This window comes from Hemicordylus capensis, chromosome 2, assembly GCF_027244095.1.
Source record: "Hemicordylus capensis ecotype Gifberg chromosome 2, rHemCap1.1.pri, whole genome shotgun sequence".
NCBI classification, from domain to species: domain Eukaryota; kingdom Metazoa; phylum Chordata; class Lepidosauria; order Squamata; family Cordylidae; genus Hemicordylus; species Hemicordylus capensis.
Window position 1 is genome coordinate 165816566 of NC_069658.1, and position 27499 is coordinate 165844064.

Below are 27499 nucleotides of genomic sequence, written 5' to 3' on the forward strand. Positions count from 1 at the left end.
ATGGAAGGCTGCAGTGCCCAGGCTGACGCCTTGCCTGCACATGCTAAAAGCGATGTGCTTGCATGGTGGCCCGTTTGAACTACTCCGCGAGAGAGAAAATAAGATTCCAAGAGCAGAATTACATTATCAATTGATTTATTTTATTTAATGTATTTATGTACCACCCAAAACTTATGTCTCTGGGAGGCTTACAATAAACAGTACACATTATATAAAAATAAAACATTAATAGAATGTATTGTCCTTGGTATGAAAATGTGAAAGCCACCAATTTTTGTGTGATACTGAAAACAAAATCCCGCAATTAATACATCCCTTAATTGGGTCTTTCTGGCAAAATGAAGGGAGCATCTCAGAACGGAAAACTTCTTCTAGCCATGACTTCCTGATGGGGGAAAGAAGGGCTGGATAAGGGCCACAACAGGTGGTTGTGTCTTATAGACAGGTCAGTCGAGCTGAATGATGTCTTCCCATTCATCAATGGGACATATCCCATTGGCCTGTACATTGGGTAGCGTGGTCTTCCAGTCCCATGCCTTCACAGGTATCTTCCATGGTTGGCTTTGATGTACTGGAGGGCTTCACACGGTACACGTACCCTGAGTTCTATGAACTCGGTCCAACAGAGTGTGGATTTGGAAAACAGGGACCTGTGTAACATAAAGGACAGGAGGGTTAATGGAATGCATTTTTTGAAAAAGCCTTGCCATGAACTGGAGCACAACCTTAGTGGAAAAGCAAGATCTATATAGTAGTAGTGGTGGTGGTAGTAGCGAATAATAAGAACATTCTGCTTCCTCCAGGAAGGCTGACAGCAGGATGCCATCCATCCTCAGGCAGTCATAGCTCTACATTATTGACCCTTCCAGGAGAATTAACACTTCCTGGGGAATATCACTCAGTCAGTTTCATGGGAAAGCAAGCATTTGTCACAGGTGGTCTTAGTCCAAGTGTAGCACACTCTCTAGAACGCTGCTCTGGCTGTAAGCATGCCGCACCATTTTTGAAAAATGCTGGAACCAAGCTGGCCCTCATACATACAGATGATATTCCCCAGGAATTGTAGATTCTTTTGGAAGGGTCAATAATGTGGAGCTTGACTGCCTGAGGATGGATGGCATCCTGCTTTCAGCCTTCCTGGGGGAAGCTTCTTCTTACTATGGACTACTACTATTTATAGACTGCTTTTCCACAAATGTTTTCCAAAGCAGTTTACATAGAAAAAGAAACACAAAATGAGGGGCCTCACTGTTTCCTCACCTGGACTTTGACTGTGGTTTGAAACACAGTTAACTCTTTCTTCTAGCTCCAACACAAGGTTGGTTAAAAAGAAGAGAGCAGGTTGTCTTTCAGGCAGAACATGCCCACCATTCCTGACCTTCTCATTGAGGAGCCCTTGAGATGCCTCTGTGGGATCCCAGGGTCCCCCAGAACACAGTTTGAAAACCCAGCTGCAGACGATGCAATTGCTTGATGCCTGGTGGGCTCTTTCTTGTTTATGCTCCCTACACCAAGACAGATGTTCTGTGCTTCCTGGGAGGAGCATTTCATCTTAGGGTGGGCAGGTAGCTCATTTTCTTCCCCCCAGACATGGAACCCAAATCATACTAGAATATCTTGCCCGATTTGGCCTGTATTCCTCCATTCCACATGTTCACATCATCTTCTCCCTGAAAAAGAGAGCTCCGAGCTGTCTTCCACTTGTAAGGGAGACAAAAATACACCTTGTATGAACAAAAATATTTCATAGAGGCTGCAGTTGAGCACTGAAAACACACAAAACAGAGAAAATGCGACATCTGAATTGGTCACCTTTGCGCATATAACCTCTGCTACAATTTGAATGAGACGTCTCTAGTGGATTTGAAGATATGCAGAGATGCAAGAGCCAAATGGAAAGAATGTTGATCCCCCCCCCGACCCCCAAAGCAAACAATTTTAAAGGCTAATTCATACATACATATTCACCCAGCTCATGGCTAAATGTCCAAAACAACAACTCCATGGAAAAGCTTTGCGCTTGAGGTGATATGGAGGTTGCAATTGTGGTGTTGTTAGGGGAGCCTATTCAGAGATGCGAGTTACCACCCGATGTTTCAATGATCCAGTGAATATGTGACACACATTCATCAACCTGAAGTAAGAACAACGATCAGAGTGTGTTCCTGTCAATCTTACTTAATGGCCATTGAGATGATCTGCAAGTGGAAGGTCACTGCACTCTACACTCACATCACAAGTTACAAGGATACTATCTCATATTCAGTTCCTTTACAAGCTTTTCCAGATTGATCAAAACTATTGCCCTATTTTCAGGCTTTGAGGATATTTTCCAAGATATCTCATGGATATTATCCATTTGCCATTTGGAGTTGGTAGCCCAAAAGATGGATGTTTCTAGATAGGGCCTCAATACTTACTAGTACATTTTATCTCTCCAGTGGTAATAGACTGCTGTTTCTGAGTTAGCAGGTTAACTTAGAAACAGCAGGTAGAGATGAGATTCTAACAGCTAGAGACGGGATTCTGAATGGAATGCTAAAGGCCCTCAACCAATGGGCAGGGCGAATTGCACAACAGCTTCACCCCAAACTCTTGCCCCGATCTCAGTCGGGCAGCAATTGTGCCTACAGAAACTGCACAACTGCTCTGTCCAGGTGACTGCAGGCCACTGAGCATGACTGTAGAGCTGTGCCAAGAACCCACCGAAAAGCGGCTCCTGCCGGGCCCAGATCCTATTGAAAGGGAATCCATTGCACAGTAAACGTGTAAAATCAGGCTTTAGGGAATGTTTCTTTCCCCTAGTGTCTGTATATCATAATGCTTATGCCACTGAAATTCTTGAGAGAGCCAGCAGCAACACTCACCAGCACTCCTTTCAGAGGAGACAATTCAGGCACAAACTGAGCATAGTGTTAGAGACGAACAAAATCCCCAACACTGATAGCAGATGGACACACGTAAAAGGATCCTTGTCAGTGAGGGCTGGGACATGAAGCATCAGGACGGAAGGTAGGCAACCACATTTCCAAGTGATGCACTGGAGATTTCCCCGATGGAATGAACATAGGTGGTCCATTGATATGGGGGAAAGTGAGGAGGTGCACTCAGGCACATCAGTGGGGTGGCAGCTAAACCAAAAACAAGCCCGTTCCTGTCTGCATGGCCCCATCAGGGCTTCTGCTTCTTAGCATGCTACAGTGCAACACAAGGTTGAGAACTCAGTAGCCAGATTCACATGTTATGTTCAACACTTGCACAATGAGGGTACGTTGTCCACAGATACCGCTCTGTACACAGGTAGAGTGATTCACGTGTTATGTTCAACACTTGCACAATGAGGGTACGTTGTCCACAGATACCGCTCTGTACAGAGGTGGAGAAGGCAACTAGCGCCCGCTATTTCAACGGGCTGAAAAATACTAGTACAACATAATGTCTGAATAAGGCTTCCCTGGTGTGTGTGCGCATGAGTGGACAGAAAACATTCTCCCTGTAAAACCTTGTGGTAAATCTGTATTGCAGACACTTTGAAAGGAGGGCTTACCCAAGAGGGGCAAAGCACTACAGACAAACATGAGTATACTATCCACCAACCTTGCCAGACTTGTGCTTTGGTGGTAATCCTGCCTTCTGAAATGCTGGAATCATATCTGTTTTATAGTCTGGAATAAAAATCCTCAAGTCCACATCATTGCTGTAAGGAGCTTGAATGGACTTGGGGGTATGTACGGCTGGAGTATGAACGCACACTCTCTCCTCCGGAGGAGATTCGGGGTAACAGCCCTTTCTGTAAAGCCCCCAGGCCAAACAGAGAGGTGTTAAGGGCTCTCTCAAAGGCCAACAATGAACCCGAGTTCTAGTCCAGCAATATCTAGAGGACCACCGGTTGAGGACCTCTGGGAGCAAACAGTGATAAAGGGGAGTGTGTGTGTGTGTGTGTGTGTGTGTGTGTGTGTGTGTGTGTGTGAATTCTCAGTCCCGGGTTGGCCTGTGGTTACCCGCAGCTGTGCCCCATTCATTGCCCTGCCCACCAGCCTCCACTGACAGAAGAGACCCCTTCTGTTCCTGGCTTCTATCGGCCAACCAAAGTTTGGGGGACTCCTGTGGAGAACCAAAGGGATCTCTCCCTTCAAGCAACAGCTGTAGATTGAGCAGTGGAAAGTGGATCCCTTGACCCTAGAAGTGATGCCCTGACTTGAATGACTTGCCCCCCACAGCTCCAGGGGGCACAGTGGAGTATGTATGTATGTATGTATGTATTTAACATCCCACTTTTCCTCCAAGGAGCACAGAGCAGTGTGCGTGCTTGTGTTTATCCTCACAACAACCCTGTGAGGTGGGCGAGGCTGAGAGAGACGTGACTGGCCCAGAGTCCGCCAGGGAATGTCATGGCTGAATGAGGATTAGAGCCCCGGCCTCCCCAGTCCTAGTCCAACACTCTAACCATGACACCACCCTGGAGGCAGTGTTGCCTGGAAGACCACAACCACCAACAGCCCAAATTAGACCTGTAAAGAGGCTTCCATGAAGGGGGGGGATCCCAAAGCAACCATTTTTGCCCGACTCATCTGCTGCCACTGGAGTCAGGGGACAGTGAGCTCAGGTGCACCCGTCTCCCCGGGGAGCCCTCCTGCATGCCAGCCACATATGCCTGTGAGTGACATCACATTGGGGGGCGTGGCCATAAGCTGGAAGGGCCCAGGTGGCCCTCTGGAGCTCTTTTCCTAGCTGGCTGTGTTGTCAGCTGGAGGTCTTCTTGGTTCACGGTGGCTCCTAGGCAGCTGGGCGGCTTGGGTTCTTGGAGAGGAAGGGGAGGAGAGCTGGTAGCAAGCCTGAATGGTCCCCTTTGCTAAGCAGGATCCATCCTGGTTTACATCGGAAGGGGAGACTACATCATGTGAGCCCTGTAAGATATTCCCCCCTCAGGGGATGGAGGGGCCGCTCCGGGAAGTGCATCTGCAGGCTTGCATGCAGAAGGTTCCAGATTCCCTCCCTGGCAGCATCTCCAAGATAGGGCTGAGAGAGGCTCCTGCCTGCAATCTTGGAGAAGCCGCTGCCCGTCCAAGGAGACAATCTGGAGCTAGATGGACCAAGGGTCTGACTCAGTATATGGCAGCTTCCAGGGTGTGTGGCGCCATGGATATAAAGAGCCAAGCTGACCAAGGAAAGAAACTACTAGCCAGAGCAGCCAGGGACTGTGGAAGCCACGGAGGGACAGCAGCATCCCGCTGAGAAGGCAAAGCATTGAGGACCTTCCTGTATTCCTCGGTAACCACTGGAAAAAGTGAGGCGTGCCATCAAGTCAATCTCGACTCCTGGCGACCACAGAACCCTGTGGTTGTCTTTGGTAGAATACAGGAGGGGTTGACCATTGCTATCTCCTGCACAGTGTGAGATGATGCCTTTCAGCATCTTCCTATATCACTGCTGCCCGATAGAGGTTTTTTCCATAGTACCAGCGGGGATTGGAACTGGCAACCTCTGGCTCCCTAGTCTAGTCGTTTTCCTGCTGTGCTATTAGTCCATCTGCTTAATTATAGCTTCGCCCAGGACTGGATTAGCCCTCCCCAGTAAAAACTATATTGGGAAACACTTGGGAACTAGAAAGTGGCACAAGCAGGAAAAACAGGGACAAGCAAAAAAGCTGATACTTATAATATTTCTATACCACTTTCCAACAGAAGTCCTCTTAAGTAGTCTACATAAATATGAATAAATTTTAAAAATGGCTCCCTGTCCCCCAAAGGGCTCAGAATCTAAAAAAGAAACATAAGATAGACACCAGCAACAGTCACTGGAGGGATGCTGTGCTGGAGATGGATAGGGCCAGTTGCTCTCCCCCTGCTACATATAAGAGAATCACCACTTTTTAAAGTTGCCTCTTTGCTCTTTTAGCTGGGATACTAGTAGTAGCAACGATGATGATGATGATGATGATGATGATGATGATGATGATGATGATGATGAATCAAATGCAGTCAATAACATCTAGTAGATTGTGTGTAAATATAATAATAATAATAGTAATAACACATATAATTATTTTAAAATATATATCTTTATTGAGAAGATAGAAAGCACCATGGCCCTCAGTTCTTGTTTCTTTAATGTTACTATTATCTGTATACTGTTTTTCAACAAAAAGCAAACTCTTCTCAGAGCAGTTTGCACAGGGGTAAGGTTTGCTGTCCCCAGAGGGCTCACAGTCCACGCAGAAAGAAGGGAGACCCCAGCAAGAGCCGCTGGAGGGATGCCGTAGTGGGGCTGGACAGGGCCAGATGCTCTCCCCCTGCTTAACCGAAAGGGCATCACCGCTTTGCTGGGTGCCCCGTTGCTCAGTCCACAGGGGGACCTTGCCTCTCCAAGCAGACCGGGCTAATCATTACTTGACTTTTATTTGAACATCTGTGCCCTGCCTTTCTCCACAGGCACCAAAGTGGCCAACCAAAACTAAAATCCCATAGAAAGCAAAAAGGTCATTTCCCAAAGCGCCATGAAATGGGGCACACCCCACATGCTGTGGGGGCAGAGCAGGCACTGGAAAACTACCACTAGAAGACAAACAACCCTGTTCAAAGCAGCCATTGAGCAGCAACTGTTACCCAGCAACCATCAATGATAGAACCCTGGCCCTGTTTGAGCAGGAATAACTGTCCTTCTGGCCTTTCTCTTCCCTGGGGGTTACCAACCTCTCCTCCTGTGCCTTTCAAAGCAACCCAAGAAAAGTGTCAGGAGATAAGGATCAGATGAGGATCTGGGGCCCAATTCTCATTCAGCCTGAAGCTTGCTGGGGGGAATTGGGGCCAATCTCTTGTTATCTACTGGCTTTTGGCCAAAGGGTGGATAAGACTATAATTGCTTGCTAGTGGCAAATTAGTATAAATTTTATGTCTATTTTGTTATGTAAAAAGAGATATTTGCAGACTGGATTGGGCAAGGTTCAGACCTCAATGTGAGACTAGAATTAAATTTGCATTCTGATTGGGCAAGACCTCCAGGGTTTTTAAATTCTATGTCGATCAAAATGGGCAAGATCTCTAGGATTTTTAAACTGACGGGAGAAGCTAAGAAGAAGGAGAGAAGAGACTCTACAGTGGGAGAACCACTTTGGGAAGAGCAGGATCAGACCCTTTATCATTTCGGTTTCCCTCTTCTGCTGCACCTTCTTCAGTTCGACAGTATCGCTTTTTTGGTAATCTGGCGACCGGAAGGATACACTGTAAGTATTCCAAATGTGGCAAAATACCAGGCTCTAGTTTCCCCAGGCACCATGAAATTGGGGCACACACCCCATGCAGTGGGGACCGAGCAAGCCGTAAAAAATGACTCCTCCTCTTCCTGGCCCCAAAGCCAGAGCAGACTCGCCCACCAGCCCTGTTCAAAGCAGGCCTTGACCAGCCACAGTAAGCATTGGAACCCTGGCCCAGTTTGAGCAGGGAGAACAGTATGACTGGTCTCCTCCTCCCTCAGGGTTTCCATCTTGCCCTGACCTTGCAGCTTTCAAAGCAACCCAACCGATGTGCCAGGCGTTAGTATCTGATCAGGGCTTGGCTTCCAAACCTCACCCAGACTAAAGGTCCATGGGGGAAACTTGAGCAATCTCTTGCTTCTTTCCCTACCTTATGAGACAGTGGTGAGGTTAAATCATGAGTGGGGAGCACAGGAAGAGATGGATGGACATTGCCCCAAGTTTTTGGCCAAAGGGTGAAATGAACAATTACTCAGAACATTGCCTAACACAATGTCTGTATCATTTACAGTTACTTCTGAGGAACAGCTACAACTGGAAACAAGGTCAGCTTCTTGTTGTTGTTGTTGTTGTTGTTGTTGTTATAGCCCAGTAAGCTTCCAGACCACCTTGGGTTTATTCTCTCTTTTTGACAGTTAAAGCACCACATTTTCATTGATGCCAGGAGATGTTGAACAGTAGGGCACACATCCTGGGGTGCCTTTGTTATGGCACAAGAGATATTCCCAGACTGATTGGGCAAGGTTCGGACCACAATGTGTGTCTGGACATTTAAATTTGCATTCTGATTGGGCAAGACCTCTAGGGTTTTTAAATTCTGTCTTGATCGAATTGGGCAAGATCTCTAGGATTTTTAAATTGTATATGGAATTGGGCAAGATCAAGGCCTGTGTGGGCCTCGATTTTTAAATTGCATCCCCCAGCTTGACCTTTACAATTGTATTCTGATTGGGCAAGACCTCTAGGGTTTTTAAATTCTGTATGGAATTGGGCAAGATCGGGGCCTGTGTGGGCCTCGATTTTTAAATTGCATCCCCCAGCTTGACCTTTACAATTGTATTCTGATTGGGCAAGACCTCTAGGGTTTTTAAATTCTGTATGGAATTGGGCAAGATCAGGGCCTGTGTGGGCCTCGATTTTTAAATTGCATCCCCCAGCTAGACCTTTACAATTGTATTCTGATTGGGCCCGACCTCTAGGGTTTTTAAATTCTGTATGGAATTGGGCAAGATCGGGGCCTGTGTGGGCCTCGATTTTTAAATTGCATCCCCCAGCTTGACTGAGCACACAATCTCTAGGTTCCCTTAGAGTGAATTGGGCATGATACCATTTTTTTAAAATTCCATGTTTGGGCAGCTTTAAGCCAGTGGACTGGAGTCCCGTGAGCTTGGAATCTCCAATGGCTCAACTGGGCAAGACAATTGGTGTCTTTAAATTCTGTCAGGGCCTCGTGGACATATTTTTCAGCCAGGGGTGTAGTGTTAAATTTGGATCGACTGACCACCCACTTTTATTCATGTTCATGATAAAGTCTGAATCAAATGGATCACGTTGCGTGTTTTATATGCGCTGTGTCCCAAGTCTTGAGTGACCCATGAAGAGATGAGTTCTTCTTTAGTGTGCTCATGGCCATCTCGGATCCTTATTCCTTACTCAAGGAAAGCATTGATTTTGAATGCTGGGCTCAAGGTTTTGATGCTTTTCTATCTATTGATAAAATGGAAGGAATCATTTCACATGCCAATGTTTAAATTGGTTGTGTCATGCAAGGGTTTTGAGAACTGTCTGGACTAAAGAAATAGTTTGATTGCCTTGTCAGCAAGAGAGGTGCCTGCAGCCTAGGCGGCAACCATGCTATCTTGCACAGAGACAAAAAGCCTTTTGGAAGGTTGTGTCTTTGTTGAAGATGATGTTTAGCATTTTAGCATTCAAGTCTCTTCAGACACGGATTGCGAGAACGCCTGGCCTGAGAAATTGACACCCGAGTGAATGGAGGCGAATGCACCTGCTTAAGTTGAGGAAGGCAGATCACCAAAGGCGGCAGGAGTCCAGTGGTGAGGATGGGGTGAGTAACTGGGCCTGACTGGTTGGATGATGCCCCATCTGTATTGGGCTTCTTCCATAACAGATGCCCAGTCTAACATTTCTCAATGACTCTCTTACAGAGGTCGGGAGAAGCTAAGAAGAAAGAGAGAAGAGATTCTACATTGGGAGAACCACTTTGGGAAGAGCAGGATCAGACCCTTTATCATTTCGGTTTCCCTCTTCTGCTGCACCTTCTTCAGTTCGACAGTATCGCTTTTTTGGTAATCTGGCGACCGGAAGGATACACTGTAAGTATTCCAAATGTGGCAAAATACCAGGCTCTAGTTTCCCCAGGCACCATGAAATTGGGGCACACACCCCATGCAGTGGGGACCGAGCAAGCCGTAAAAAATGACTCCTCCTCTTCCTGGCCCCAAAGCCAGAGCAGACTCGCCCACCAGCCCTGTTCAAAGCAGGCCTTGACCAGCCACAGTAAGCATTGGAACCCTGGCCCAGTTTGAGCAGGGAGAACAGTATGACTGGTCTCCTCCTCCCTCAGGGTTTCCATCTTGCCCTGACCTTGCAGCTTTCAAAGCAACCCAACCGATGTGCCAGGCGTTAGTATCTGATCAGGGCTTGGCTTCCAAACCTCACCCAGACTAAAGGTCCATGGGGGAAACTTGAGCAATCTCTTGCTTCTTTCCCTACCTTATGAGACAGTGGTGAGGTTAAATCATGAGTGGGGAGCACAGGAAGAGATGGATGGACATTGCCCCAAGTTTTTGGCCAAAGGGTGAAATGAACAATTACTCAGAACATTGCCTAACACAATGTCTGTATCATTTACAGTTACTTCTGAGGAACAGCTACAACTGGAAACAAGGTCAGCTTCTTGTTGTTGTTGTTGTTGTTGTTGTTGTTATAGCCCAGTAAGCTTCCAGACCACCTTGGGTTTATTCTCTCTTTTTGACAGTTAAAGCACCACATTTTCATTGATGCCAGGAGATGTTGAACAGTAGGGCACACATCCTGGGGTGCCTTTGTTATGGCACAAGAGATATTCCCAGACTGATTGGGCAAGGTTCGGACCACAATGTGTGTCTGGACATTTAAATTTGCATTCTGATTGGGCAAGACCTCTAGGGTTTTTAAATTCTGTCTTGATCGAATTGGGCAAGATCTCTAGGATTTTTAAATTGTATATGGAATTGGGCAAGATCAAGGCCTGTGTGGGCCTCGATTTTTAAATTGCATCCCCCAGCTTGACCTTTACAATTGTATTCTGATTGGGCAAGACCTCTAGGGTTTTTAAATTCTGTATGGAATTGGGCAAGATCGGGGCCTGTGTGGGCCTCGATTTTTAAATTGCATCCCCCAGCTTGACCTTTACAATTGTATTCTGATTGGGCAAGACCTCTAGGGTTTTTAAATTCTGTATGGAATTGGGCAAGATCAGGGCCTGTGTGGGCCTCGATTTTTAAATTGCATCCCCCAGCTTGACCTTTACAATTGTATTCTGATTGGGCCCGACCTCTAGGGTTTTTAAATTCTGTATGGAATTGGGCAAGATCGGGGCCTGTGTGGGCCTCGATTTTTAAATTGCATCCCCCAGCTTGACTGAGCACACAATCTCTAGGTTCCCTTAGAGTGAATTGGGCATGATACCATTTTTTTAAAATTCCATGTTTGGGCAGCTTTAAGCCAGTGGACTGGAGTCCCGTGAGCTTGGAATCTCCAATGGCTCAACTGGGCAAGACAATTGGTGTCTTTAAATTCTGTCAGGGCCTTGTGGACATATTTTTCAGCCAGGGGTGTAGTGTTAAATTTGGATCGACTGACCACCCACTTTTATTCATGCTCATGATAATGTCTGAATCAAATGGATCACGTTGCGTGTTTTATATGCGCTGTGTCCCAAGTCTTGAGTGACCCATGAAGAGATGAGTTCTTCTTTAGTGCGCTCATGGCCATCTCGGATCCTTATTCCTTACTCAAGGAAAGCATTGATTTTGAATGCTGGGCTCAAGGTTTTGATGCTTTTCTGACTATTGATAAAATGGAAGGAATCATTTCACATTCCAATGTTAAAATTGGTTGTGTCATGCAAGGGTTTTGAGAACTGTCTGGACTAAAGAAATAGTTTGATTGCCTTGTCAGCAAGAGAGGTGCCTGCAGCCTAGGTGGCAACCATGCTATCTTGCACAGACACAAAAAACCTTTTGGAAGGTTGTGTCTTTGTTGAAGATGATGTTTAGCATTTTAGCATTCAAGACTCTTCAGACACGGATTGCGAGAACGCCTGGCCTGAGAAATTGACACCCGAGTGAATGGAGGCGAATGCACCTGCTTAAGTTGAGGAAGGCAGATCACCAAAGGCGGCAGGAGTCCAGTGGTGAGGATGGGGTAAGTAACTGGGCCTGACTGGTTGGATGATGCCCCAGCTGTATTGGGCTTCTTCCATAACAGATGCCCAATTAGTAGATAAATGTAAGGCAGTCTAACATTTCTCAATGACTCTCTTACAGAGGTCGGGAGAAGCTAAGAAGAAGGAGAGAAGAGACTCTACAGTGGGAGAACCACTTTGGGAAGAGCAGGATCAGCCCCTTTATCATTTCAGTTTCCCTCTTCTGCTGCACCTTCTTCAGTTCGACAGTATCGCTTTTTTGGTAATCTGGCGACCGGAAGGATACACTGTAAGTATTCCAAATGTGGCAAAATACCAGGCTCTAGTTTCCCCAGGCACCATGAAATTGGGGCACACACCCCATGCAGTGGGGACCGAGCAAGCCGTAAAAAATGACTCCTCCTCTTCCTGGCCCCAAAGCCAGAGCAGACTCGCCCACCAGCCCTGTTCAAAGCAGGCCTTGACCAGCCACAGTAAGCATTGGAACCCTGGCCCACTTTGAGCAGGGAGAACAGTATGACTGGTCTCCTCCTCCCTCAGGGTTTCCATCTTGCCCTGACCTTGCAGCTTTCAAAGCAACCCAACCGATGTGCCAGGCATTAGTATCTGATCAGGACTTGGCTTCCAAACCTCACCCAGACTAAAGGTCCATGGGGGAAACTTGAGCAATCTCTTGCTTCTTTCCCTACCTTATGAGACAGTGGTGAGGTTAAATCATGAGTGGGGAGCACAGGAAGAGATGGATGGACATTGCCCCAAGCTTTTGGCCAAAGGGTGAAATGAACAATTACTCAGAACATTGCCTAACACAATGTCTGTATCATTTACAGTTACTTCTGAGGAACAGCTACAACTGGAAACAAGGTCAGCTTCATGTTGTTGTTGTTGTTGTTGTTGTTGTTGTTGTTGTTGTTGTTATAGCCCAGTAAGCTTCCAGACCACCTTGGGTTTATTCTCTCTTTTTGACAGTTAAAGCACCACATTTTCATTGATGCCAGGAGATGTTGAACAGTAGGGCACACATCCTGGGGTGCCTCTGTTATGGCACAAGAGATATTCCCAGACTGATTGGGCAAGGTTCGGACCACAATGTGTGTCTGGACATTTAAATTTGCATTCTGATTGGGCAAGACCTCTAGGGTTTTTAAATTCTGTCTTGATCGAATTGGGCAAGATCTCTAGGATTTTTAAATTGTATATGGAATTGGGCAAGATCAAGGCCTGTGTGGGCCTCGATTTTTAAATTGCATCCCCCAGCTTGACCTTTACAATTGTATTCTGATTGGGCAAGACCTCTAGGGTTTTTAAATTCTGTATGGAATTGGGCAAGATCGGGGCCTGTGAGGGCCTCGATTTTTAAATTGCATCCCCCAGCTTGACCTTTACAATTGTATTCTGATTGGGCAAGACCTCTAGGGTTTTTAAATTCTGTATGGAATTGGGCAAGATCAGGGCCTGTGTGGGCCTCGATTTTTAAATTGCATCCCCCAGCTTGACTGAGCACACAATCTCTAGGTTCCCTTAGAGTGAATTGGGCATGATACCATTTTTTTAAAATTCCATGTTTGGGCAGCTTTAAGCCAGTGGACTGGAGTCCCGTGAGCTTGGAATCTCCAATGGCTCAACTGGGCAAGACAATTGGTGTCTTTAAATTCTGTCAGGGCCTTGTGGACATATTTTTCAGCCAGGGGTGTAGTGTTAAATTTGGATCGACTGACCACCCACTTTTATTCATGCTCATGATAAAGTCTGAATCAAATGGATCACGTTGCGTGTTTTATATGCGCTGTGTCCCAAGTCTTGAGTGACCCATGAAGAGATGAGTTCTTCTTTAGTGCGCTCATGGCCATCTCGGATCCTTATTCCTTACTCAAGGAAAGCATTGATTTTGAATGCTGGGCTCAAGGTTTTGATGCTTTTCTGACTATTGATAAAATGGAAGGAATCATTTCACATGCCAATGTTTAAATTGGTTGTGTCATGCAAGGGTTTTGAGAACTGTCTGGACTAAAGAAATAGTTTGATTGCCTTGTCAGCAAGAGAGGTGCCTGCAGCCTAGGCGGCAACCATGCTATCTTGCACAGACACAAAAAGCCTTTTGGAAGGTTGTGTCTTTGTTGAAGATGATGTTTAGCATTTTAGCATTCAAGACTCTTCAGACACGGATTGCGAGAACGCCTGGCCTGAGAAATTGACACCCGAGTGAATGGAGGCGAATGCACCTGCTTAAGTTGAGGAAGGCAGATCACCAAAGGCGGCAGGAGTCCAGTGGTGAGGATGGGGTGAGTAACTGGGCCTGACTGGTTGGATGATGCCCCATCTGTATTGGGCTTCTTCCATAACAGATGCCCAATTAGTAGATAAATGTAAGGCAGTCTAACATTTCTCAATGACTCTCTTACAGAGGTCGGGAGAAGCTAAGAAGAAGGAGAGAAGAGACTCTACAGTGGGAGAACCACTTTGGGAAGAGCAGGATCAGCCCCTTTATCATTTCGGTTTCCCTCTTCTGCTGCACCTTCTTCAGTTCGACAGTATCGCTTTTTTGGTAATCTGGCGACCGGAAGGATACACTGTAAGTATTCCAAATGTGGCAAAATACCAGGCTCTAGTTTCCCCAGGCACCATGAAATTGGGGCACACACCCCATGCAGTGGGGACCGAGCAAGCCGTAAAAAATGACTCCTCCTCTTCCTGGCCCCAAAGCCAGAGCAGACTCGCCCACCAGCCCTGTTCAAAGCAGGCCTTGACCAGCCACAGTAAGCATTGGAACCCTGGCCCACTTTGAGCAGGGAGAACAGTATGACTGGTCTCCTCCTCCCTCAGGGTTTCCATCTTGCCCTGACCTTGCAGCTTTCAAAGCAACCCAACCGATGTGCCAGGCGTTAGTATCTGATCAGGACTTGGCTTCCAAACCTCACCCAGACTAAAGGTCCATGGGGGAAACTTGAGCAATCTCTTGCTTCTTTCCCTACCTTATGAGACAGTGGTGAGGTTAAATCATGAGTGGGGAGCACAGGAAGAGATGGATGGACATTGCCCCAAGCTTTTGGCCAAAGGGTGAAATGAACAATTACTCAGAACATTGCCTAACACAATGTCTGTATCATTTACAGTTACTTCTGAGGAACAGCTACAACTGGAAACAAGGTCAGCTTCATGTTGTTGTTGTTGTTGTTGTTGTTGTTGTTGTTGTTGTTGTTATAGCCCAGTAAGCTTCCAGACCACCTTGGGTTTATTCTCTCTTTTTGACAGTTAAAGCACCACATTTTCATTGATGCCAGGAGATGTTGAACAGTAGGGCACACATCCTGGGGTGCCTCTGTTATGGCACAAGAGATATTCCCAGACTGATTGGGCAAGGTTCGGACCACAATGTGTGTCTGGACATTTAAATTTGCATTCTGATTGGGCAAGACCTCTAGGGTTTTTAAATTCTGTCTTGATCGAATTGGGCAAGATCTCTAGGATTTTTAAATTGTATATGGAATTGGGCAAGATCAAGGCCTGTGTGGGCCTCGATTTTTAAATTGCATCCCCCAGCTTGACCTTTACAATTGTATTCTGATTGGGCAAGACCTCTAGGGTTTTTAAATTCTGTATGGAATTGGGCAAGATCGGGGCCTGTGAGGGCCTCGATTTTTAAATTGCATCCCCCAGCTTGACCTTTACAATTGTATTCTGATTGGGCAAGACCTCTAGGGTTTTTAAATTCTGTATGGAATTGGGCAAGATCAGGGCCTGTGTGGGCCTCGATTTTTAAATTGCATCCCCCAGCTTGACTGAGCACACAATCTCTAGGTTCCCTTAGAGTGAATTGGGCATGATACCATTTTTTTAAAATTCCATGTTTGGGCAGCTTTAAGCCAGTGGACTGGAGTCCCGTGAGCTTGGAATCTCCAATGGCTCAACTGGGCAAGACAATTGGTGTCTTTAAATTCTGTCAGGGCCTTGTGGACATATTTTTCAGCCAGGGGTGTAGTGTTAAATTTGGATCGACTGACCACCCACTTTTATTCATGCTCATGATAAAGTCTGAATCAAATGGATCACGTTGCGTGTTTTATATGCGCTGTGTCCCAAGTCTTGAGTGACCCATGAAGAGATGAGTTCTTCTTTAGTGCGCTCATGGCCATCTCGGATCCTTATTCCTTACTCAAGGAAAGCATTGATTTTGAATGCTGGGCTCAAGGTTTTGATGCTTTTCTGACTATTGATAAAATGGAAGGAATCATTTCACATGCCAATGTTTAAATTGGTTGTGTCATGCAAGGGTTTTGAGAACTGTCTGGACTAAAGAAATAGTTTGATTGCCTTGTCAGCAAGAGAGGTGCCTGCAGCCTAGGCGGCAACCATGCTATCTTGCACAGACACAAAAAGCCTTTTGGAAGGTTGTGTCTTTGTTGAAGATGATGTTTAGCATTTTAGCATTCAAGACTCTTCAGACACGGATTGCGAGAACGCCTGGCCTGAGAAATTGACACCCGAGTGAATGGAGGCGAATGCACCTGCTTAAGTTGAGGAAGGCAGATCACCAAAGGCGGCAGGAGTCCAGTGGTGAGGATGGGGTGAGTAACTGGGCCTGACTGGTTGGATGATGCCCCATCTGTATTGGGCTTCTTCCATAACAGATGCCCAATTAGTAGATAAATGTAAGGCAGTCTAACATTTCTCAATGACTCTCTTACAGAGGTCGGGAGAAGCTAAGAAGAAGGAGAGAAGAGACTCTACAGTGGGAGAACCACTTTGGGAAGAGCAGGATCAGCCCCTTTATCATTTCGGTTTCCCTCTTCTGCTGCACCTTCTTCAGTTCGACAGTATCGCTTTTTTGGTAATCTGGCGACCGGAAGGATACACTGTAAGTATTCCAAATGTGGCAAAATACCAGGCTCTAGTTTCCCCAGGCACCATGAAATTGGGGCACACACCCCATGCAGTGGGGACCGAGCAAGCCGTAAAAAATGACTCCTCCTCTTCCTGGCCCCAAAGCCAGAGCAGACTCGCCCACCAGCCCTGTTCAAAGCAGGCCTTGACCAGCCACAGTAAGCATTGGAACCCTGGCCCACTTTGAGCAGGGAGAACAGTATGACTGGTCTCCTCCTCCCTCAGGGTTTCCATCTTGCCCTGACCTTGCAGCTTTCAAAGCAACCCAACCGATGTGCCAGGCGTTAGTATCTGATCAGGACTTGGCTTCCAAACCTCACCCAGACTAAAGGTCCATGGGGGAAACTTGAGCAATCTCTTGCTTCTTTCCCTACCTTATGAGACAGTGGTGAGGTTAAATCATGAGTGGGGAGCACAGGAAGAGATGGATGGACATTGCCCCAAGCTTTTGGCCAAAGGGTGAAATGAACAATTACTCAGAACATTGCCTAACACAATGTCTGTATCATTTACAGTTACTTCTGAGGAACAGCTACAACTGGAAACAAGGTCAGCTTCATGTTGTTGTTGTTGTTGTTGTTGTTGTTGTTGTTGTTGTTGTTATAGCCCAGTAAGCTTCCAGACCACCTTGGGTTTATTCTCTCTTTTTGACAGTTAAAGCACCACATTTTCATTGATGCCAGGAGATGTTGAACAGTAGGGCACACATCCTGGGGTGCCTCTGTTATGGCACAAGAGATATTCCCAGACTGATTGGGCAAGGTTCGGACCACAATGTGTGTCTGGACATTTAAATTTGCATTCTGATTGGGCAAGACCTCTAGGGTTTTTAAATTCTGTCTTGATCGAATTGGGCAAGATCTCTAGGATTTTTAAATTGTATATGGAATTGGGCAAGATCAAGGCCTGTGTGGGCCTCGATTTTTAAATTGCATCCCCGAGCTTGACCTTTACAATTGTATTCTGATTGGGCAAGACCTCTAGGGTTTTTAAATTCTGTATGGAATTGGGCAAGATCGGGGCCTGTGTGGGCCTCGATTTTTAAATTGCATCCCCCAACTTGACCTTTACAATTGTATTCTGATTGGGCAAGGCCTCTAGGGTTTTTAAATTCTGTATGGAATTGGGCAAGATCAGGGCCTGTGTGGGCCTCGATTTTTAAATTGCATCCCCCAGCTTGACTGAGCACACAATCTCTAGGTTCCCTTAGAGTGAATTGGGCATGATACCATTTTTTTAAAATTCCATGTTTGGGCAGCTTTAAGCCAGTGGACTGGAGTCCCGTGAGCTTGGAATCTCCAATGGCTCAACTGGGCAAGACAATTGGTGTCTTTAAATTCTGTCAGGGCCTTGTGGACATATTTTTCAGCCAGGGGTGTAGTGTTAAATTTGGATCGACTGACCACCCACTTTTATTCATGCTCATGATAAAGTCTGAATCAAATGGATCACGTTGCGTGTTTTATATGCGCTGTGTCCCAAGTCTTGAGTGACCCATGAAGAGATGAGTTCTTTAGTGCGCTCATGGCCATCTCGGATCCTGATTCCTTACTCAAGGAAAGCATTGATTTTGAATGCTGGGCTCAAGGTTTTGATGCTTTTCTGTCTATTGATAAAATGGAAGGAATCATTTCACATGCCAATGTTTAAATTGGTTGTGTCATGCAAGGGTTTTGAGAACTGTCTGGACTAAAGAAATAGTTTGATTGCCTTGTCAGCAAGAGAGGTGCCTGCAGCCTAGGCGGCAACCATGCTATCTTGCACAGACACAAAAAGCCTTTTGGAAGGTTGTGTCTTTGTTGAAGATGATGTTTAGCATTTTAGCATTCAAGACTCTTCAGACACGGATTGCGAGAACGCCTGGCCTGAGAAATTGACACCCGAGTGAATGGAGGCGAATGCACCTGCTTAAGTTGAGGAAGGCAGATCACCAAAGGCGGCAGGAGTCCAGTGGTGAGGATGGGGTGAGTAACTGGGCCTGACTGGTTGGATGATGCCCCATCTGTATTGGGCTTCTTCCATAACAGATGCCCAATTAGTAGATAAATGTAAGGCAGTCTAACATTTCTCAATGACTCTCTTACAGAGGTCGGGAGAAGCTAAGAAGAAGGAGAGAAGAGACTCTACAGTGGGAGAACCACTTTGGGAAGAGCAGGATCAGCCCCTTTATCATTTCGGTTTCCCTCTTCTGCTGCACCTTCTTCAGTTCGACAGTATCGCTTTTTTGGTAATCTGGCGACCGGAAGGATACACTGTAAGTATTCCAAATGTGGCAAAATACCAGGCTCTAGTTTCCCCAGGCACCATGAAATTGGGGCACACACCCCATGCAGTGGGGACCGAGCAAGCCGTAAAAAATGACTCCTCCTCTTCCTGGCCCCAAAGCCAGAGCAGACTCGCCCACCAGCCCTGTTCAAAGCAGGCCTTGACCAGCCACAGTAAGCATTGGAACCCTGGCCCACTTTGAGCAGGGAGAACAGTATGATTGGTCTCCTCCTCCCTCAGGGTTTCCATCTTGCCCTGACCTTGCAGCTTTCAAAGCAACCCAACCGATGTGCCAGGCGTTAGTATCTGATCAGGACTTGGCTTCCAAACCTCACCCAGACTAAAGGTCCATGGGGGAAACTTGAGCAATCTCTTGCTTCTTTCCCTACCTTATGAGACAGTGGTGAGGTTAAATCATGAGTGGGGAGCACAGGAAGAGATGGATGGACATTGCCCCAAGCTTTTGGCCAAAGGGTGAAATGAACAATTACTCAGAACATTGCCTAACACAATGTCTGTATCATTTACAGTTACTTCTGAGGAACAGCTACAACTGGAAACAAGGTCAGCTTCATGTTGTTGTTGTTGTTGTTGTTGTTGTTGTTGTTGTTGTTGTTGTTGTTGTTATAGCCCAGTAAGCTTCCAGACCACCTTGGGTTTATTCTCTCTTTTTGACAGTTAAAGCACCACATTTTCATTGATGCCAGGAGATGTTGAACAGTAGGGCACACATCCTGGGGTGCCTCTGTTATGGCACAAGAGATATTCCCAGACTGATTGGGCAAGGTTCGGACCACAATGTGTGTCTGGACATTTAAATTTGCATTCTGATTGGGCAAGACCTCTAGGGTTTTTAAATTCTGTCTTGATCGAATTGGGCAAGATCTCTAGGATTTTTAAATTGTATATGGAATTGGGCAAGATCAAGGCCTGTGTGGGCCTCGATTTTTAAATTGCATCCCCCAGCTTGACCTTTACAATTGTATTCTGATTGGGCAAGACCTCTAGGGTTTTTAAATTCTGTATGGAATTGGGCAAGATCAGGGCCTGTGTGGGCCTCGATTTTTAAATTGCATCCCCCAGCTTGACTGAGCACACAATCTCTAGGTTCCCTTAGAGTGAATTGGCCATGATACCATTTTTTTTAAATTCCATGTTTGGGCAGCTTTAAGCCAGTGGACTGGAGTCCCATGAGCTTGGAATCTCCAATGGCTCAACTGGGCAAGACAATTGGTGTCTTTAAATTCTGTCAGGGCCTTGTGGACGTATTTTTCAGCCAGGGGTGTAGTGTTAAATTTGGATCGAGTGACCACCCACTTTTATTCATGCTCATGATAAAGTCTGAATCAAATGGATCACGTTGCGTGTTTTATATGCGCTGTGTCCCAAGTCTTGAGTGACCCATGAAGAGATGAGTTCTTCTTTAGTGCGCTCATGGCCATCTCGGATCCTTATTCCTTACTCAAGGAAAGCATTGATTTTGAATGCTGGGCTCAAGGTTTTGATGCTTTTCTGTCTATTGATAAAATGGAAGGAATCATTTCACATGCAAATGTTTAAATTGGTTGTGTCATGCAAGGGTTTTGAGAACTGTCTTGACTAAAGAAATAGTTTGATTGCCTTGTCAGCAAGAGAGGTGCCTGCAGCCTAGGCGGCAACCATGCTATCTTGCACAGACACAAAAAGCCTTTTGGAAGGTTGTGTCTTTGTTGAAGACGATGTTTAGCATTTTAGCATTCAAGACTCTTCAGACACGGATTGCGAGAACGCCCGGCCTGAGAAATTGACACAAGATTGAGCGGAGGTGAATGCACCTGCTTAAGTTGAGGAAGGCAGATCACCAAAGAAGGCGGGGGTCCTGTGATGAGGATGGGGTGAGTAACTGGGCCTGACTGGTTTGATGAAGCCCCATCTGTACTGGGCATTTTCCATGCCAGATGACAATTTATTTTATTTTTTAATTTCGGCACTGACATTTCTTAGCGACTCTCCTACATAGGTTGGGAGAAGCTAAGAAGAAAGCCAGAATAAACTCTACATTCATCACGTGCACTTTAGTAAGGGCAAGATCAGCCCCTCGATCATTTCAGTTTCCCTCTGCTGCACCGATTGCAGCTCTACAGTATTCCTTTTTTTTTTGCAGAACGATAAAGAGTAGGTATCCCAACTGTGGTCATCCCATAATCCAGAGTGGCACCACTCCGGCCCTCCTGTAGATGTTTGACTACAATTCCCATGATCCCTGACTACCGGCCACTGTGGAAGTCATCCTAACTTTTTTTTTTAATTTTTTTATTTTTGCATTTTTATACCGCCTTTCGTTAAAATATAGCCCCAAGGCGGTTTACAAAAGTTAAAAACATACAATAAAAACACAATAAAAACAACATGCTAAGAGTATAAAAACAGGCATAAAACAATACAAGAAATAAAAACACCCAGAAGCAGCAGTAAAAACGATTATGTAAAAGCCTGGGTAAAAAGCCAAGTCTTTACAAGCTTTCTAAAAGCCATGATGGAGTCCGAGGAGCGAATGACCACTGGGAGAGCATTCCAGAGTTTGGGGGCAGCAACAGAGAAGGCCCTGTCCCGAGTGTACGACAGCCGGGCCTCTCTCATTGTCGGCACCCGGAGCAGGGCCCCCTCAGATGTCCTCGTCAAGCGGGCAGCAACCCTTGGGAGCAGGCGGTCCCTCAAATACCCTGGCCCAAACCATTTAGGGCTTTAAAGGTCAAAACCAGCACCTTGAATTGGACCCGGAAACGAACCGGTAGCCAGTGCAGCTCTTTCAAAATGGGGGTGATATGTTCCCAACGGGCAGCTCTGGATAACACCCTCGCTGCCGCGTTTTGCACTAGCTGCAGTTTCCGGATATTCTTCAAGGGCAGCCCCACGTAGAGCGCGTTACAGTAATCCAGCCGCGACGTGACTAAGGCGTGGGTAACTGTGGCCAGATCTGCCCTCTCGAGAAAGGGACGCAGCTGGCGCACCAGGCGAAGCCGTGCAAAGGCACCCCTGGCCACCGCCTCCACCTGAGCTTCCAAGAGCAGAGCTGGGTCCAGTAGTACCCCCAAGCTGCGTACTTGTTCCTTCAAGGGGAGTGCAACCCCATCCAGAACTGGTAAAATCTCCACATCCCGATTGGCTCTCCTACTGACCAACAGCACCTCCGTCTTATCCGGATTCAATTTCAGTTTGTTAGCCCACATCCAACCCATCACGGCCTCCAGTCCCCGGTTCAGGACATCCACCGCCTCCCTAGGATCAGATGACAAGGAGAGATAGAGCTGAGTGTCATCCGCATATTGCTGACAACTCAGTCCAAATCCCCGGATGACCTCTCCCAGCGGCTTCATGTAGATGTTAAACAGCATGGGGGACAAGACCGAACCCTGCGGGACCCCACAGGCCAACGGCCACGGGGCCGAGCAGTAGTCCCCCAGCACCACCTTCTGGACCCTCCCCTCAAGAAAGGACCGGAACCACTGCAACGCAGTGCCTCCGATTCCCATACTCGAGAGGCGGCCCAGAAGGATACCATGGTCGATGGTATCGAACGCCGCCGAGAGGTCCAGCAGAACCAACAGGGTTCTAGTTCCCGGCGTAGGTCATCCACTAGAGCGACCAAGGCAGTCTCAGTCCCATACCCGGGGCGGAAGCCAGATTGAAAAGGGTCCACATAATCCGTATCATCCAAGACCCTCTGCAGCTGGGACGCCACCACACGCTCCATCACCTTGCCCAAAAAGGGCAGGTTAGACACAGGTCTATAGTTGTCCATGCTGGAGGGATCAAGGGAGGGCTTTTTTAATAGAGGTCTTACCACCGCCTCCTTAAGGCACGATGGCATCCTGCCCTCCCTTAATGAAGCATTAACCATCACCTCCAGCCATCTGCCTGTCCCCTCCCTGGCAGCTTTTATTAGCCATGAAGGGCAAGGGTCAAGAGCGCACGAAGTCGCCCGCACACTGCCCAGGATCTTGTCCACATCCTCAGGCCGCACCAACCAAAAAGAATCCAACACAACGGGACCAGATGGTGCCAAAGGCACGTCTGCCGGAACTGCCAAAACTCTGGAGTCCAGGTCAGCACGGATGCAAGCGACTTTATCTGCAAAGTGACAGGCAAACCGATCACAAAGAGCTGTAGATGGCTCCTCCCCCATTGTCCGGGGGGGATGTGTGGAGCAATGTTTTCACCACACGAAACAGCTCTGTTTGCCTGCACTGAGCAGACGCAATGGAGGCGGAGAAAAAACGTTTCTTCGCCGCCCCCACCGCCACGGCGTAGTCCCTAAAATGGGTTCTAGCCCGTGTTCAATCAGATTCGTGACGACTCTTCCTCCAGCGTCGCTCCAGCCGTCGTCCGAGTTGCTTCATCGCCCTAAGCTCCGAGGAAAACCAAGGAGCGGAACGGGCTCCACTAAGCCGGAGAGGGCGCTTGGGGGCAACCGTGTCAACAGCCCGGGCCATCTCTCCATTCCAGAGATCAACCAAGGCGTCGACAGGGTCACCAGCTCTGGACACTGGAAACTCCCCGAGGGCCGTCTGGAATCCAAGCGGATCCATAAGCCTCCGGGGGCGGACCATCTTAATCGGCCCACCACCCTTGCAGAGGGCAGACGGAGCAGTCAAACTAAACCCCACCAGGTGATGATCTGTCCATGACAAGGGAGTGGTCTCAAATTCCCCCACCTCCAGATCATTTATTTCCCGGTCGGCAAAAACCAGATCCAGAGTGTGTCCCGCCACGTGGGTAGGGCCCGATACCAATTGAGACAGGCCCATGGTTGCCATGGAGGCCATGAAATCCTGAGCCGCACCCACTAGGGGGGCCTCAGCGTGGACATTGAAATCCCCCAAAACTATAAGCCTGGAGGAACCCAAGGCCACCTCCGAGACCACCCCCGCCAGCTCAGGTAGGGAGACTGAAGTGCAGCGGGGTGGTCGGTACACCAGCAGAATCCCCAGCCTATCTCGGAGGCCCACCCTCAAGGACAAACACTCAAAATTCTGAGATTGCCTGACCGGGCACCTGGAAACAGGGAGGGTCTCTCGAAAGATGACTGCAACGCCTCCTCCCCGACCCTCGAGGCGGGGCTGCTGCACGATCTGGAAACCTGGAGGACAAAGCTGAGAGAGACCGACCCCGCCCAGCGGATCCAACCAGGTCTCCGTCACACATACCAGGTCAGCACGCTCATCCACAATCAGATCGTGGATGAGAGATGTTTTTGCGTTAACTGACCTGGCATTCAGCAGCAGCACCCTAATCCTCGAAGGAGTGTTCCCAGAGCTCCCTAGGGTCAGAGGGTTGGGAGAAGGGCCAGAAAAAGGAACAGGCCTCAATTGCCTGGACCGTTTTCCCCTGTAACGGCCTGCCCAACTCCCACCGCCATACCTCCCTCTGCCCGCTACCTGTGATATTGCCGCCCCCGCTCCAGACCCACTTTTTTGCTCCCCCAGACACATCTCCCCAGACTAACCCACCACGGCTTCTTGGCTTAATTAAAAAACAAAACAAAAACAAAACTTCAACTGACTTGGATGTATGTCTTTCTGCATTAACTTGAATTCTTTTCCAAGCTATTCCAACCAGAGATGCACATTCCTAGTTGTCAGCATCGCCAGAGGTTTCCAGAGGCCTCTCCTTTTTAAAGGTAGCTTGCTTGTTAAAATCGCTATGGATCTCTTCTCTGTGGGATGCTGATGGAGATGCTTCTCCCCAAATAAAACCATAAACCATGCATTCGCTTCACAGTGGGTGGGAGGTTGCAGGACAGATAGGTCCCAACCTGCATGAGGTCTCACTTTTATTGTTGCAGACTTCTGCTGCTTGGTCAGAATTTTAGATCTGGAAAACAGTGTTGGAGAGAAGGACAGTGCACTCCATCCATCGGAGCTCTTTTTACCTCAAAGGTATTATCCTTATTATTGTTATTGCTGTTGTTGTTGTTACTGCAACTTTTAAGAGTGACGCATGCATGCCATATCTCTGTTTCTCTGTCCTGATCCGATCAATCAATTCTGTTCAGTGATTCTTTTCTATTTAGCGGATTGGGGGGAGCAACTGTCCCCCTCCCGGGGTTGTTGCTGGGGTCTACCATCTTCCTTTTTAGATTGCGAGCCCTTTGGGAGCCGTCTTTCATATTTTATCTACATAAACTGCTTGGAGAACCTGTGCTGAAGATTTGTCCTAATAGCAAGTATGGCAGTGAATGACTGCAAATATCAGGTCGGATTAGGAACTCCAGATGCCAGTCCGGGCTCTTGCAGTCCCTTCAAAAGGTAAGGGTCACAAAAACTGCTGATTTTTTAAATCAGCAAGGATCACCATAGAAATCTATCGTGAAAGGAAAAAATAGATGGGGGCGGGGGTGTTGGGACAACTACCTGGGGAACTCTGAAAATGGGCCCAGAAGTAGTAAGGATGACCAGACTCTGTATATTTAATTAAAATTGAATCGGACCTTCCTTTTAAAAACAAAATTATTATTATTTTTAAAGTAACCTGGAAATTGTACTCTCAGAGTGAATGCAGAAGAAAAGTGATGTAACATCAGAGAATCGCTGGGGAAGTGATGTGAAACTGAGGTAATCTTCTGCCTTCTTTTTCAAATGGTAAGTGAAATAAAAGGCAAAAAGTAAGAAATATCTTACATAAAAGATGCATGGGTGAGCAGGCATTTGGGCAAATGGAACCATCCCCCCCGCAGCCCCCCAGCCCCAATCAGTGACAAAATGTGGAGCCCCACCACCACATGGAGCTCTAAAATGGGTCGGGAATTCCCGGATGGTGTTGGGGAACTCTGACTCAATGTAGGCTTCCCAACGTCGGGGTTGGCTGATCCCCGACACCCTCCAACGTGGCCCATCTCAGGCCATGTCCAACACAACTGATGCAGACTTGAACAGCCGTATATTAAGCACCTTCTCTCTTTTTGTTCCGATTCTGCCCCCAAACTGAGCTGAACAGACCCAAGCCCAGAGATGGAAGGGGAGCTGAAAAGGCTGGAGAACAGCAGAGACGCTCTCAAGGCTGGCTTCTACGAATCCTTCGGTGGACTGCATCCTCCCCATGACTCTGATGACAGTAGCAATGGGCCGAGAGAGAACCTACATTACGTGTTCAGGACTACAGAAATCCCCCTCCCCTTGGCCTCGTGCAAAGGGGAGGGAGTTTGTCTCAGCCCCGCTCTGCACGAGGCCCAAGAAGCGGGCCGATTGGCCCTTTGGGTCAGGGGGCGGGGTTTTGCCGGGATGATCCCCGCCCCGTGCTCCTCAGTTTGGGACAGGCATTCCCCTCCCTCCCTCCCTGGTATAGAGCGGGTCTAGCGACTGGTCGCCCAACGGGGCCGAGTAGGAATTTTTGGCTCCCAAAGCATTGGCCACTGTTGGGTTTTTTTTTCGTTTTTTTCTGTGTTCCAGGTGTATAGTTAGAGTTAGGCCGGTCACAATGGCAGTAACAGTGCGGGCGGGGTGGTAATTCGAGGATTAGAACATCGGTGAGCACCCTTGGATATTTAAACGGGTGACTGGTCAATCGCTCCTTTGTGGCCTGTGCGGCACGGGGAGAATGGATTGCCATGAAACCTGCTTCAGGACTTCACCAACCTTTGGGCTGAGCGGTCCGGGGTGGGCGAAGACCTTGAAGTATCCAGATCCTCTCTTACGAAAGGGGGGGTTTGGCTTTGAAGGAATTGGGCGGGGCGTACCTGCCCGTTTCCCGAGCCAGGGTGTGTCGCCCAGTAAGGTGCTGGGTAGGACGTCAGAGTTCTAACCCGGTCCTCTTGGCCCGCACTGTTCTCTAAGGGTGATTAATCACCTGGTGTTCCAGTTCGCCATGTCTTTTGTTACAGTTAATAAAGTTGTGGCCCTTTTACCCATACTAAGTCTACGTGTCTTCTTGGGCTGGGGTCTGGGGACAAGGATTCCACTTTTGTGTGCTGATCAGGCGCACACTGCCTTGATTCTTCCACTCAGAACAAAACTCATTCCGCGCACAGATGAAAAAGATCAGAGGGAACATTCAGAGGCACTCTTACCCCTGGATTTCTGGGTGAACTCCAAGGCCTCCACACATCCTGGGGGCCCCAACATCCTTTTTAGTCTATCCTGGCCCATTGTTTTCCAGGTGACCGAGCATGACTGTTTCCTGCACTGGAGTTGACTTCTGCTTTAAAGACAATGGGGGGAGTGGGGAATGAAATATGTATGATGGAAATATGTTACGCTGCGTGTTGAAATGTTCCTGCTAATGCATATTTCCATAAATATAACTGTTTTTTATTCATACATTCTTGTGAGTTCAGTTTCTGTTTGCATTCTAAAGAACCCACATGTAAATGATACTGCATGTGTCATGGTGTGTGTGTGTGTGTGTGTGTGTGTAAGGGATGGTGCTTAACTTGCAGTGGGGGGGGGGGGGCGGCAGGGGCTCCAAAGGCCTTCAGTTCCAGGCTCCAAAATCACCTCGGTGCACCTTTGGGAAAACTGCAAGGGAAGCTCTGATTCTCTTCTCCACTCAGGGGAAGACAAGGGAAGGTTTTTCTCTCAGTTCCCCATTCTGCTCTACCACTGTGCTATACCAGATAGCACAGTAATAATCGGCCTCATCTTCAGCGTGGATATTGGTGGTGGTTAAATAGCCGTTGTCTCCAGAGGCAGAACCAG

General features: G+C 47.5%; 4 long non-coding RNA genes across 4 annotated transcripts; all 4 read left to right on the forward strand.

The window, feature by feature from the left end:
• Nucleotides 1-13705: 13705 nt before the first annotated feature.
• On the forward strand, nt 13706-15753 carry LOC128348276 (uncharacterized). The gene is made up of 3 exons (XR_008318046.1): nt 13706-13963; nt 14086-14253; nt 14795-15753. It is a non-coding gene; the product is annotated as an uncharacterized LOC128348276 (long non-coding RNA).
• Nucleotides 15754-15988: 235 nt separating this feature from the next.
• LOC128342239 (uncharacterized) lies at nt 15989-17613 on the forward strand. The gene is made up of 3 exons (XR_008314855.1): nt 15989-16246; nt 16369-16536; nt 17078-17613. It is a non-coding gene; the product is annotated as an uncharacterized LOC128342239 (long non-coding RNA).
• Nucleotides 17614-18268: 655 nt separating this feature from the next.
• Nucleotides 18269-19467, forward strand: LOC128342380 (uncharacterized). Its single transcript, XR_008314946.1, has 3 exons — nt 18269-18526; nt 18649-18816; nt 19358-19467. It is a non-coding gene; the product is annotated as an uncharacterized LOC128342380 (long non-coding RNA).
• A 1244-nt stretch (nt 19468-20711) lies between these two features.
• LOC128342192 (uncharacterized) lies at nt 20712-26714 on the forward strand. The gene is made up of 2 exons (XR_008314826.1): nt 20712-25114; nt 25334-26714. It is a non-coding gene; the product is annotated as an uncharacterized LOC128342192 (long non-coding RNA).
• Nucleotides 26715-27499: the final 785 nt, after the last annotated feature.